At 51.9% G+C, this 14,539-nt stretch overlaps 2 pseudogenes; both read right to left on the bottom strand.

Annotated features, from left to right (window-relative positions):
- Positions 1–383: 383 nt before the first annotated feature.
- Positions 384–3,295, bottom strand: LOC102439363 (annotated as a pseudogene).
- Positions 3,296–10,890: 7,595 nt separating this feature from the next.
- On the bottom strand, positions 10,891–12,785 carry LOC102439057 (annotated as a pseudogene).
- Between the last annotated feature and the right edge of the window lie 1,754 nt (positions 12,786–14,539).

Below are 14,539 nucleotides of genomic sequence, written 5' to 3'. Positions count from 1 at the left end.
CAGAGAGGCAGCAAAGGAGAAGGGGAAAGGAGGGGAGGGAGGTGGGAGAGCAGAGCAGAGAGAGGGGTCTGCCTTTAACTCAGAAGTCCCAAAGCAAATCAGGGAAAGTGCCTGCCATCAGCAACAAGCTTCCTTCTGTGTGTCAATGCTGCCACTGTCTGGTCGACCCCTTCCAACTCTCCCATCCACACTCGTCTTGTATACTTGTTTTGTCCATCTCCTTTCGTTCATCCTCTCTATATGTCCAAACCATCTCAACATACCTTTCTCAATCCTCGTCACTAACTACATCTTCTTTCACTCCACAACGTTCCCTAAAATTAACTTAATAAACTTTACTTAAAGTTTTAAGTCAACTTCGCACTGTACGTGCGTGACCGCATGTGGTATTTTGTGGAAGAGCCACACACAAGAGGCCAAAGAGCCGCATGTGGCTCGTGAGCCGCGGTTTACCGACCACTGCAATAGATGAAGCACCAGGATTGGATCCTGTGGGTTTACATATCTATCCCCCAAGTATTCCTGGGAGCTATTTCAACCAGAATTAAATATATCTACTTTTCAAGCTCCTACCTCTTAAGATATACCACTGATCTTTTAAAAGATACCACTGGGTGCCTGGGCAATTAGAGAAACTCCTTCAATGTTCTCCCTACATCCACGTGGGCACCCCACCTTCCAACCCATCCCCCCACGCAGCAGCCAGAGTCGCCTGTGGTTCCTGACAACATGGACAAACCTTGAAGGTCTTGTGCTAAGAGAAATAAATCAAAGACAAAGACTTATCACTTATTTGTGGAATAGATATAGCAAAGGACAGGACAAGGCCTGACTAGCCGCACTGGACTGACTCCCTGGCCTGCCCCCCAGGAGGGCTCAGGCCTCAGCCAGCTGGTTCAGCAGGAAGAGGGCCCCATAGAGGGCAGACAGGGGCTCCTTGGCTTTCGGGTCCCAGGTAGACCTGGGGCTGTTCAGCTCCATCTCCAGGCCACACTCATCCAGCAGCCCATAGGTAATGACCAAGCCCTCCTCCTGGAGTGGGGCCAGGAGCTCAGGCTGGAGGGTAAAGGGAATGTTCTGGAAGCCGTTGAAGTTGGGCTCCAGGATGCTCCTCACCAGGTCCCGCTGAGGAAGGAGGATCCTCCTCTCCATGGACTGAGCCAGCAGTTCATGTTGGATGTCACTCAGCACCATTAAGGCTTCCAGCAGGTAAAGGATGAGGCACTTTGAGCCAAACCTTGGATAGCAGGAATCCTTTCGCAGTTCAGTCAGGATGGTGCCACCAGGGCCATCCAAATGACCGAAGGGTTCTTGTTCAAGCTTGCCCATAAGGTCCTGAAGAGCCTTGCGGTCCCTAAGCATGGCCCGGAGGTTGGAGAACACAACGTTCTGCATGTCCTTCGAGAGTTTGGCCGCTTCTACCTTCGGGGAAACCTCCTCTTGTAGCAGCTTGAAACCCTTTTGAGGGGTGGCAGGTATCACGGGACATGCTAAAACCGGTTGCTCTTCACCATCTGCCATTGGGGTGGGGAATTCACCTGGGCACCACCCGCACTGGGGCATGTGTTTTTGGGGTACTGGAAAGGAATCTCCATCACCGTCATCTGCGGTGTAAAGAATGTCCCAGCCTCTGTGGCAGAAAACCAGCTGCTTCCTCCTATAGGCCAGCACCGAGCCCTTTGGCACAGTCAGCTGCTTCTTTCTCATTTTGGTCCCCTCTGCCTCTGCTTTACCCTTGACCCAAATATCCATAAAGTTGGAGAATTTCCCTGAGATCTTCTTGCTGCTAAAATCCTGCAGCACAGGGCTGTTGAGCAGCTCCACGGTGTCGGTCACAACATACAGATTCACCCCTGCCTCCCGGCACTGCTTCAGGAAGGCCGGCTCTGAGTCCGGCAGTTTCCTCTTCTGAAGCTCTGTCCAGGTTTCATGTGGGGTGCTGACAATCCGGTACTGGAGGGAGGACCCTTGGCACACAGCAGTCCCCCCTGAGATGCCCGCTTCTGCCCCAGCATTCACACTCCCAGCCGCCTGCTGCTTCCTGACCATGGTGTAACTGAAGGCGGCAGGCACTTCCACAGCAGCGTCTGGGACCGAAGAACCTGGTTCCAGGATGTGCATGAGGGACACATCAAGTGGTTCATCAGGTAGTTGCCAAAACTGAGAGCGAGCCTTCTTCCTCTGTATTAGAGAAAACCGGTGTATCTTGGTGGCACTCACCAAGCATTTGACAGGTCTGAGCTGTCGGTCTCTGAGCTCTTTGACCAATTTCTTGGTAATTTTCTCAAACATGGAGGGCATGTTGTTCTTGCCCTGCACGGTTGTCTATCAGGATGTGGTTTCAGCCTTTAAAACCCCAGCTCTGCACCTGGTCGGGGCTGCTCTCTGGACTCCCAGTTGTATATTGTCTTGTCTTATAGAGAAAGGCTCCAATGGGTAGGGCTCCTTCCAATCTCCAGACTGCCTGAGGTCAGACAAGATCCAGAGAACAGAGAAGTGCGACTCCGCTGGTCGTGTTTTCTCCCAAAAGCAGGTCCCCGACTCAAGTTCCAGGGCAATATCCTGCAAAAAGCAGCAGATGAGGCCCCCGCCTCCTCCAGACCAGGTCTGGGGCTGAGCTCTGGATCACGGCCTTATCTCTCAAGTCCTTCTCAGCTGAGTTATGGCAGGTATCTTGAACAAGGGCTAAAAAAAGCATTAGGTTTCCAGGAAAACTGTGCCATTAGTGCAAATAGTTCCCATAGGCCCCCCGGATCGTCCTATTATTAGCATCGAACATCAGCATTGCCACTGTCTTGTCAAGGGGAGTGTGGAGCAGCTTCCCATCACAGATGTGATTGACAGTTCTGTGCAGGGGCATGTGAGGCCAGTGCCTGGGGGCAGCTGGGGAGCCCAAGCTGGCGTCTCCATTTACCCAGGTGGAGCCTGGGCCCAGGCACCAGGGCAGCCAGTCACCAGCCTGGGAAAGGCTCCCAGGGGCTCCAGTTCTAGGATTTTCCTACTGCTCCCGGAAGAGAGGTGGAAGGGCGGGATCTACCCAGAAGAAACCACCAAAATAAAATCCTCACAGAGGCTCAGGACTTGGCAGGCGACAGGGTGCAGGGAGAGGTCATTGGCATGGCCTGTTGGGGCTGGGCAGGGCTCTGTGCCGCCTGAGAGTGTGGTGGCGTGGCATGTAGCAGCCACCCCTCTCTGCCCACACACCTATGCCAGGCTGGGAAAGGGACAAGCGAGGGGCCTGGGGGAACTGAGATGGGACCTGTGGGGGCTGGCGGGGGCCAGGAGATCAGGCTGGGCTGTCGCCCTGGAAGGGCTGGTGGTGGCCTGGCTCAGGAGAGGGTAGCTGTGGGGTCTGAGAGGAAGGATCTAGGACAGAGATCCTCAAACTTTTTAAACAGGGGCCAGTTCACTGTCCCTTGGACATTGCACACATGCGCACTGGGGGCCCGGGAGGAGTCAGCTGCTAAGCAGGAAAGGCAGCGACGCCAAAAACACCTGGCGGGCAGGATAAATGTTTTCGGCGGCCGCATGTGGCCTGCGGGCCGTAGTTTGAGGACCCCTGTCTAGGAGGTAGCTGAGCAAATAAATGCAGGGGGCAGGGCACAGGCCCATAGTGTCCAGGTTTCCTACTGAAGGGCCAAGTACAAGGTGTGCCACCTGCTGATCTCAGGTTTCTCCACAGGAGGGGTGACCTACTGCACCTCATGTCGCAGGGATCCCTAGTGCCCGTACCTTGCCAGGCTGCCTTCTCTCCAGACAGTCCAGAGAGAACCCCTTCTCACCCCGCGTGCAGGCTGTCCCCAGAAGCTGGCCGGTCACCTCCTCACCATGCCTGGTGTTTGCCATTGTGTGGTCTACTGGGCACCGCCCCCACCAGGCTTGTCATCCCTCATCTGACTGGCTTCGGGGGTGACAATGGTTTATTGGGTCCTTCTGACCCCATCCACACTCCACATGGGATCAGGTCTCTGCCCTGCTCACATCCCTTCCGTGTGTCCGCCCCGGAGAAATGAACACATCCTCATGTGAAATGTCTTCCATCCGTTTCCACAAATGAAAACCTGTGCACCTGTCCATAGCAGCACGGTTCACTGTGGCCAAACCTGGTAGCACGGACAGATGAATAAACACAATGTGCTCCATCCGGACACTGGAGCTTTACTGGGCCATGAACAGCATTAAAGCGCAGGCACGAATGCGGATGAGCCTCCAACATGATGCCCAGGGAGAGCCTTCACAGAGGGCCCCCGGGGCCAACACGGATGGGTCACTCAAGGACAGCCTGTCCCCACCCTCACAGATCCCCAGACAAGCCAACCCCACATGCCCTGTCCCAACTCCTAGGTCACAGCACCACTGTCACTGAATGGCTGAGGCCACTAGGTCTGGGGCAGCTTGTTATGCAGCAACAGAAAACCAGAAGGAGTTTTTAAGAGTTTTATTAAATCCTTACAAAACAGAATACAGCCGAAACCGGTTTGGCTCAGTGGATGAAGTGTGGCCTGCAGACTCAAGGGTCCCGGGTTAGATTCCGGTCAAGGGCATGTACCTGGGTTGCGGGCACATCCATCCCCAGTGGGAGATGTGCAGGAGGCAGCTGATCGATGTTTCTCTCTCATCGATGTTTCTAACTCTCTCTCTCTCTCCCTTCCTCTCTGTAAAATATCAATAAAATATATTTTTTTAAAAAAAACACTGGAGATACCACCAAGATGGCAGCATAGGTAAACACCAGAGACTGCTGCCGCAAACAACCACTTCAAAAATACAACTAAAAGACGGAACGGACATCACCCAGAACCACAGGAAGGCTGACTGAGGAGAGACTCTTCAACTAGAAGGAAAGACAACAGCATACCGAGGCTCAGAGGAGGCGCAGTGTGGAAAATTTAAAGGTGCGGAGGTGCGCGCGCAAAGCGGGCTGGTGGCTGAGGGCGCGGTTGTCGTTTTCAATCAGGAGGGAGTCTCAGACTCTGAGCTCCAGATCTGGGCGAGTCTCTAGGGACTCAGACTCAAACGGGAGAAGCGGGATTGTCTGGCATCAGTTGGAACTTGAGGGCAGCTTTCTCTCCGAGGTTTGCAGCGTTTGTCGGGGTTCTGAGAAGCAGAGCCTCTGGGAACGGGACTGAGAGCAGCCATAACTGCTCCCTCCGCCCGCCCTGTTGATCCTGCCCCGCCCCGCCCCGCCCAAGCCCTGCGCAGAGCCATTTGCCGGATCACCTCAGGCGAAGGCTAGATTAGCACCTCCCCAGAGGACAGAAGTTTTCCCGGGCAGACACAGCTGATTCTCACAGCCAGTCGGCCTGGTGGTCAAATCCCTCTAGTATTAACTACAACAATCAAGGCTTAACTAGAACAAGACTGCGCACAAAGACCACAAGGGGGTGCACCAAGAAAGCATAAAAAATGCAGAGACAAAAAAAACATGACAGAAATGGAGGATATAGAGCGAAAAAACGCAATTTTGAGGGCTTGCAATAAACTTGATGAGAGCCTCACGAAAACTAATGAGACCCTCGATGCTATGACAAAGAACCAACTAGAAATTAAGCATACACGGACTGAAATAAAGAATATTATACCCAATAGCAGACCAGAGGAGCGCAAGAATCAAGTCAAAGATTTGAAATGCGAAGAAGCAAAAAACACCCAACCGGAAAAGCAAAATGAAAAAAGAATCCGAAAATACGAAGATAGTGTAAGGAGCCTCTGGGACAGCTTCAAGCGCACTAATATCAGAATTATAGGGGTGCCAGAAGATGAGAGACAGCAAGATATTGAAAACCTATTTGAAGAAATAATGGCAGAAAACGTCCCCCACCTGGTGAAAGAAATGGACTTACAGGTCCAAGAAGCGCAGAGAACCCCAAACAAAAGGAATCCAAAGAGGACCACACCAAGACACATCATAATTAAAATGCCAAGAGCAAAAGACAAAGAGAGAATCTTAAAAGCAGCAAGAGAAAGAGACTCAATTACCTACAAGGGAGTACCCATACGACTGTCAGCTGATTTCTCAACAGAAACTTTGCAGGCCAGACGGGAATGGCAAGAAATATTCAAAGTGCTGAATACCAAGAACCTACAACCAAGATTACTTTATCCAGCAAAGCTATCATTCAGAATTGAAGGTCAGATAAAGAGCTTCACAGATAAGGAAAAGCTAAAGGAGTTCATCACCACTAAACCAGTATTATACGAAATGCTGAAAGGTATCCTTTAAGAAGAGGAAGAAGAAAAAGGTAAAGATACAAATTGTGAACAACAAACATGCATCTATCAACAAGTGAATCTAAGAATCAAGTGAATAAATAATCTGATGTACAGAATGAACTGGTGATTGTAATAGAATCAGGGACATAGAAAGGGAATGGACTGACTATTCTGGGGGGGGGGAAAGGGGAGTGGGAGATGCGGGAAGAGACTGGACAAAAATCGTGTACCTATGGATGAGGACAGTGGGTGGGGAGTGAGGGCGGAGGGTGGGACGGGAACTGGGAGGCGGAGAGTTATGGGGGGGAAAAAAAGAGGAACAAATGTAATCTGAACAATAAAGATTTAATTAAAAAAAAAAAAACACAACAACAACAACAAAAAACCAGAATACAAAATTCCGGCATTGACAGTTGGTGTCAAGGAAACCTTTTGAGCTGTATCAGTTTACCTGGTACAGTGGAGTTAAAGTGCTTGGATGTCTTTCCCCCACTTTTAAAGAAAATTGTCTTTTTTTTCTATATTAACATGGAAACCCTGCCATTCCCCCTTCCCTTAGCACCAGAGCAGCCTCGCAGCCTGGGACTCCCTGGGGCCCAGGCCCTCATTCACAGTGACGGTTCTGGCCAGCCTCCCGGTTGCACTGGAGATGATGGGGGTGTTTCTTTCTCCCTCTCCTCCCTCCCCTCCTCACTCCTCCCCCCTCCCCTCTCTAAAAATCAATAAAAAACAGATCCTTGGTGAGGATTTTTTTAAAAAGCACATCAACCCATTTCTCCTCCTTCCGAGTGAGTCTAAGACCAGGACAGACCACCAGGTTTCCTCTGGAGAATTAAGGAGCTCACTGAGGTGGGGTGACTCACAGGGAGGGTTTGTCCAGGGGATTAGCCACAATGACAGGAATGAAGACTTGCACAAATCCCTAAGTCTGGGAGGAGATGCCAGTGCTGGCCTCCTCCCCAGCCCGCAGGCTGGTAAGTCATTCCTTGGTGCACTTATTGAGTACTTGCTGTGTACCAGACTCTACACAAGTTTGGTCCCATCATCCTTTCAATTTTTATTAAGAAGAAAGCCACCCTTTTAAATTCAATGCCATTTAGTACATTTACCATATTGTGCAACCATCACCATCACTTCTTATCTAATTCCAGAATGTTCCACCACCCCAAAAAGAAGCCCATCCCCATCAGCAGTCACTCCCCATCCCTCTCTGGCCCCCGAAAACCAGGAACCCACTTCCTGTCTCTGTGGACTTGCCTGTTCTGGACATTTTACACAAATGAAATCACTGTGGCTTTTTGTGTCTGTCTTCTCTCACTTTATTAAAAAATAAATCTACACTAATAAAAGACACAGATGTTACAAGCCATGCCCACCAGCCAATCAGAGTGACTATATGCAAATTAACCCAACCACGATGGTGGCCGGCAACCACGGAGCTGGACCAAGCAGGAGGCTTGCTTGCCCCGGCGATGGAGGAAGCAAAGTTTCCCACCTGCTCTGGCCGGCTTGGACTCCGCAAAAGGCAACAAAGTTTCAATTATAGAAGCTAAATAAATCCCAGATACCTGCTTCTAGCCAACCTCCACTGGGAGCTCGGGTGGCTGGGGGCTGTGGCCAGCCTGCAAATAGCCATCAGCCCCCACCCAGGATGGCCACACTCTCATGGGGTGAGGGTCCCTGCTGGGGGGCTTGGCCAGCCTGTAAACAGCCATCAGCCTCTCACCCAGACTGGCCAGGGACCCCCGCAGGACCCTCCACCCTGACTGGGGTGTGGCCAGCCTGAAAACGGCCCTCAGCCCCTCACCAGGCTGGCCAAGCACCCCAGTGGGACCCCCACCCTAATCCGGTGCACCCTTAAGGGCAAACCAGCCGGCCCCCACCCATGCACCAGGCCTCTATCCTATATAGTAAAAGGGTAATATACAAATTGACCCTATAGCAGAGGGACTGGGAATCACTGGTCACTATGACACACACTGACCACCAGGGGGCAGACGCTCAATACAGGAGCTGCCCCCTGGTGGTCAGTGCGCTCCCACAGGGGGAGCTCTGCTCAGCCACAAGCCAGGCTGATGGCTGCTAGTACAGCGGTGGTGGTGGGAGCCCCTCCCACCACCTCAGCAGCGCTAAGGATGTCCGACTGCAGCTGGGCCTGCTCCCCACTGGCCAATGGACATCCCCCAAGGGCTCCCGGACTGCCAGAGGGATGTCTGATTGCCAGCTTAGGAGCAATCCCTGGGGAGCGGGCCTAAACCAGCAGGTGGTCATTCCTCAAGGGTTCCCAGACTGTGAGAGGGCACTGGCCGGGCTGACGGACCCTCCTGAGTCCACATATTTTTGCGCACCGGGCCTCTAGTAAATAAAATATTTTTTAAAGTTTTAGGTTTAGCCCTGACCAGTGTGGCTCAGTTGGTGGGAGCATTGTCTCATAGACCAAAAGGTGGGGGGTTCGCCCTAGCCGTTTTGCTCAATGGTTAGACATCAGCCCCCAGACTGAAGGGTCGAGGGTTTGAGTCCCAGTCAAGGGCATGTACCTTGGTTGTAGGCTTGATCCCCAGCCCCAGTCAGGGCATGTGTGGGAGGCAACCAATGGATGTGTCTCTCTGTCATCAATGGTTCTCTCTCTCTGTCTCTCCCCCTCTGTTCCACTCTCTCTAAAAAATCAATGGGGGGAAAAATCCTTGGGTAAGGATTAACAACAATAAAGGGGGGCGTACAATTCCCAGTCAGAGCATGTAGGGGAGGCAACCAATAGCTGTTTCTCTCTCATCTCTCTTCCTTCCTCTAAAATCAATAATAATAAAAAGAACATGACACATATCTTTTTTTCTTCTTTTTTGAATCATAGAAGACATTTATTGAGAAGGCCAGCCAACCAAGAAGAGAGGGCGCTTACAAGCATTCCACCAGGGGACAGGGTTATGCAGGGGAAGGGGCTGGGGTGAGGCTGGGAATGGAATGCAGCTATGCACAGCCCTGGAGGTCCCCAGATGTCAGCTATTGTCCTTAATCATCCGGTAATGAGATGATGTTGATGAGGTGATGTTTTGACTCCTGGTGGATGGTCTGACCATGCTTATTGGTTCTGCTTGCTGGGTTCACAGCTGACTCACCTCCTCAATTGCTTCCCACAGGCCTTGGAAAGGAAACTTAGGAAAAACTTAACCCGCTGTTCACATAAGTACTAGTATATGTGTTCTAAGATTTAAAATAATATGATTATTTTTCAGATTAATGCAGGTGCTCTATCTATCAGATTATAAGTCCCCCTATCATTTGCACCAGCCCTGCTTTCCAATGGGTTGACCAAGGTTGAAATATTTTGAACAGTTCCTGTGCTTGGCTCAATTCATTTAGAAACTATATACCCTGCTTACTGAGCGACATTCAAGCTCTTCACGGCTTCTGCCTGGGCTTAGCATGAGACAACAGATTTCCCACAGAGTCCATAGTAATCCCAGCAGAAGGGCTGGCGTTTCTGGAAACACTGGAAACAGCTCTAAGTTCCCCATAACTCACTCTTACCACCCAGAGCTCTTTATGGGATTTACTCCACACAACAAAGGCAGTGTTTAAAAAGAAGGTTCTAGAGGCTATAAAAAGAAGCCAGTGTTGACCCCCTCTGCCCCAGCCCCATTTCTCCCAGCCTATTCCACGTTAAATGCAGCAGAGAGGCAGCAAAGGAGAAGGGGAAAGGGGGGGATCGAGGGGGGAGAGCAGAGCAGAGAGAGGGGTCTGCCTTTAACTCAGAAGTCCCAAAGCAAATCAGGGAAAGTGCCTGCCATCACCAACAAGCTTCCTTCTGTGTGTCAATGCTGCCACCTTCTGGTGTAAATTATAAATTCATTAGAAAATAGCGCCAATCACACTCATTCAATAGATCAGTGGTCGGCAAACTCATTAGTCAACAGAGCCAAATATCAACAGTACAACGATTGAAATTCCTTTTGAGAGCCAAATTTTTAAAACTTAAACTATATAGGTAGGTACATTGTTATTAACTTACTTAGGGTACTCCTAAGCTGGCCTTCGCTAAAAACGTCCTCAATCTGATTGAGGTCCGTTCACTGAGGTCGACCCCTTCCAACTCTCCCATCCACACTCGTCTTGTATACTTGTTTCGTCTATCTCCTTTTGTTCATCCTCTCTATATGTCCAAACCATCTCAACATACCTTTCTCAATCCTCGTCACTACATCTTCTTTCACTCCACAACGTTCCCTAAAATTAACTTAATAAACTTTACTTAAAGTTTTAAGTCAACTTCGCACTGTACGTGCGCACCCCAAGTGTTATTTTGTGGAATAGCCACACGCAAGAGGCCAAAGAGCCGCATGTGGCTAGCAAGCCGCGGTTTACCGACCACTGCAATAGATGAAGCACAAGGATGGGATCCTATGAGTTTACATATCTATCCCCCAAGTATTCCTGGGAGCTATTTCAACCAGAATTAAATATATCTACTTTTCAAGCTCCTACCTCTTACGATATACCACTGATCTTTTAAAAGATACCACTGGGTGCCTGGGCAATTAGAGAAACTCCTTCAATGTTCTCCCTACATCCACGTGGGCACCCCACCTTCCAACCCATCCCCCCACGCAGCAGCCAGAGTCGCCTGTGGTTCATGACAACATGGACAAACCTTGAAGGTCTTGTGCTAAGCGAAATAAATCAAAGACAAAGACTTATCACTTATTTGTGGAATAGATACAGCAAAGGACAGGACAAGGCCTGACTAGCCGCACTGGACTGACTCCCTGGCCTGCCCCCCAGGAGGGCTCAGGCCTCAGCCAGCTGGTTCAGCAGGAAGAGGGCCCCATAGAGGGCAGACAGGGGCTCCTTGGCTTTCGGGTCCCAGGTTGACCTGGGGCTGTTCAGCTCCATCTCCAGGCCACACTCATCCAGCAGCACATAGGTAATGGCCAAGCCCTCCTCCTGGAGTGGGGCCAGGAGCTCAGGCTGGAGGGTAAAGGGAATGTTCTGGAAGCGGTTGAAGTTGGGCTCCAGGATGCTCCTCACCAGGTCCCGCTGAGGAAGGAGGATCCTCCTCTCCATGGACTGAGCCAGCAGTTCATGTTGGATGTCACTCAGCACCATTAAGGCTTCCAGCAGGTACAGGATGAGGCACTTTGAGCCAACCTCTGGATAGCAGGAGTCCTTTCGCAGTTCAGTCAGGATGGTGCCACCAGGGCCATCCAAATGACCGAAGGGTTCCTGTTCAAGCTTGTCCATGAGGTCCTGAAGAGCCTTGCAGTCCCTAAGCATGGCCCGGAGGTTGGAGAACACAACGTTCTGCATGTCCTTTGAGAGCTTGGCCGCTTCTACCTCCTGGGAAACCTCCACTTGTAGCAGCTTGAAACCCTTTTGAGGGGTGGCAGGTATCACAGGACGTGCTAAAACCCTTGGCTCTTCACCATCTGCCATTGGGGTGTGGGATGCACCTGGGCACCACCCCCACTGGGGCATGTGTTTTGGGGGTACTGGAAAGGTTTTCTGATCACCATCATCTGCGGTGTAAAGAATGTCCCAGCCTCTGCTGTAGAAAACCAGCTGCTTCCTCCTATAGGCCAGCACCGAGCCCTTTGGCACAGTCAGCTTCTTCTCTCTCATTTCGGTCCCCTCTGCCTCTGCTTTACCCTTGACCCAAATATCCATAAAGTTGGAGAATTTCCCTGAGATCTTCTTGCTGCTAAAATCCTGCAGCACAGGGCTGTTGAGCAGCTCCACGGTGTCGGTCACAACATACAGATTCACCCCTGCCTCCCGGCACTGCTTCAGGAAGGCCGGCTCTGAGTCCGGCAGTTTCCTCTTCTGAAGCTCTGTCCAGGTTTCATGTGGGGTGCTGACAATCCGGTACTGGAAGGAGGACCCTAGGCACACAGCAGTCCCCCCTGAGATGCCCACTTCTGCCCCAGCATTCACGCTCCCAGCCGCCTGCTGCTTCCTGACCACGGTGTAACTGAAGGCGGCAAGCACTTCCACAGCAGCATCTGGGACCGAAGAACCTGGTTCCAGGATGTGCATGAGGGACACATCAAGTGGTTCATCAGGTCGTTTCCAAAACTGAGAGCGAGCCTTCTTCTTCTGTATTAGAGAAAACCGGTGTATCTTGGTGGCACTCACCAAGCATTTGACAGGTCTGAGCTGTCGGTCTCCGAGCTCTTTGACCAATTTCTTGGTAATTTTCTCAAACATGGAGGGCATGTTGTTCTTGCCCTGCACGGTTGTCTATCAGGATGTGGTTTCAGCCTTTAAAACCCCAGCTCTGCACCTGGTCGGGGCTGCTCTCTGGACTCCCAGTTGTATATTGTCTTGTCTTATAGAGAAAGGCTCCAATGGGTAGGGCTCCTTCCAATCTCCAGACTGCCTGAGGTCAGACAAGATCCAGAGGACAGAGAAGTGCGACTCCGCTGGTCGTGTTTTCTTCCCAAAAGCAGGTCCCCGACTTCAAGTTCCAGGGCAATATCCTGCAAAAAGCAGCAGATGAGGCCCCCGCCTCCTCCAGACCAGGTCTGGGGCTGAGCTCTGGATCACGGCCTTATCTCTCAAGTCCTTCTCAGCTGAGTTATGGCAGGTATCAAGGGCTAAAAAAAGCATTAGGTTTCCAGGAAAACTGTGCCATTAGTGCAAATAGTTCCCATAGGCCCCCCCCCCCCGGTTCCTCCTATTATTAGCATTGAACATCAGCATTGCCACTGTCTTGTCAAGGGGAGTGTGGAGCAGCTTCCCATCACAGATGTGATTGACAGTTCTGTGCAGGGGCATGTGAGGCCAGTGCCTGGGGGCAGCTGGGGAGCCCAAGCTGGCGTCTCCATTTACCAGGTGGAGCCTGGGCCCAGGCACCAGGGCAGCCAGTCACCAGCCTGGGAAAGGCTCCCAGGGGCTCCAGTTCCAGGATTTTCCTGCTGCTCCCGGAAGAGAGGTGGAAGGGCGGGATCTACCCAGAAGAAACCACCAAAATACAACCCACAGCAGAGGCTCAGAGAACAGGCTGTGCCTGGCTGCAGGACTTGGCAGGCGGCAGGGGGCAGGGAGCGGTCATTGGCATGGCCTGTTGGGGCTGGGCAGGGCTCTGTGCCGCCTGAGAGTGTGGTGGCGTGGCATGTAGCAGCCACCCCTCCCTGCCCACACACCTATGCCAGGCTGGGAAAGGGACAAGCGAGGGGCCTGGGGGAACTGAGATGGGACCTGTGGGGGCTGGTGGGGGCCAGGAGACCAGGCTGGGCTGTCGCCCTGGAGGGGCTGGTGGTGGCCTGGCTCAGGAGAGGGTAGTTGTGGGGTCTGAGAGGAAGGATCTAGGACAGGGGTGGGCAAACTTTTTGACTCGAGGGCCACAATGGGTTCTTAAACTGGACCGGAGGGCCGGAACAAAAGCATGGATGGAGTGTTTGTGTGAACTAATATAAATTCAAAGTAAACATCATTACATAAAAGGATACGGTCTTTTTTTTTTTTTTAGTTTTATTCATTTCAAACGGGCCGTAGTTTGCCCATGGCTGGGCTAGGAGGTAGCTGAGCAAATAAATGCAGGGGGCAGGGCACAGGCTCAAGAGTGTCCAGGGCCAAGTACAAGGTGTGCCACCTGCTGATCTCAGGTTCCTCCACAGGAGGGGTGACCTACTGCACCTCATGTTGCAGGGATCCCTAGTGCCCGTACCTTGCCAGGCTGCCTTCTCTCCAGACAGCCCAGAGCGCCCCCTTCTCACCCTGCGTCCAGGCTGTCCCCAGATGCTGGCCGTCACCTCCTCACCATACCTGCTGTTTGCCATTGTGTGGTCTACTGGGCACCGCCCCCACCAGGCTTGTCATCCCTCATCTGACTGGCTTCGGGGGTGACAATGGTATATTGGGTCCTTCTGACCCCATCCACACTCCACATGGGATCAGGTCTCTGCCCTGCTCACATCCCTTCCGTGTGTCCACCCCGGAGAAATGAACACATCCACATGTGAAATGTCTTCCATCCGTTTCCACAAATGAAAACCTGTGCACCTGTCCATAGCAGCACGGTTCACTGTGGCCAAACCTGGTAGCACGGACAGATGAATAAACACAATGTGCTCCATCCGGACACTGGAGCATTACTCGGCCATGAACAGCATTAAAGCGCAGGCACGAATGCGGGTGAGCCTCGAACATGATGCCCAGGGAGAGCCTGTCACAGAGGGCCCCCGGGGCCAACACGGATGGGTCACTCAAGGACAGCCTGTCCCCACCCTCACAGATCCCCAGACAAGCCAACCCCACATGCCCTGTCCCAACTCCTAGGTCACAGCACCACTGTCACTGAATGGCTGAGGCCACTAGGTCTGGGGCAGCT

The sequence above is a fragment of the Myotis lucifugus genome, unplaced genomic scaffold (assembly GCF_000147115.1).
Source record: "Myotis lucifugus unplaced genomic scaffold, Myoluc2.0 scaffold_342, whole genome shotgun sequence".
Classification (NCBI taxonomy): Eukaryota; Metazoa; Chordata; class Mammalia; order Chiroptera; family Vespertilionidae; genus Myotis; species Myotis lucifugus.
The sequence above is the reverse complement of the archived record's forward strand: the minus strand, read 5'-3'. Positions and strand labels throughout refer to the sequence as shown.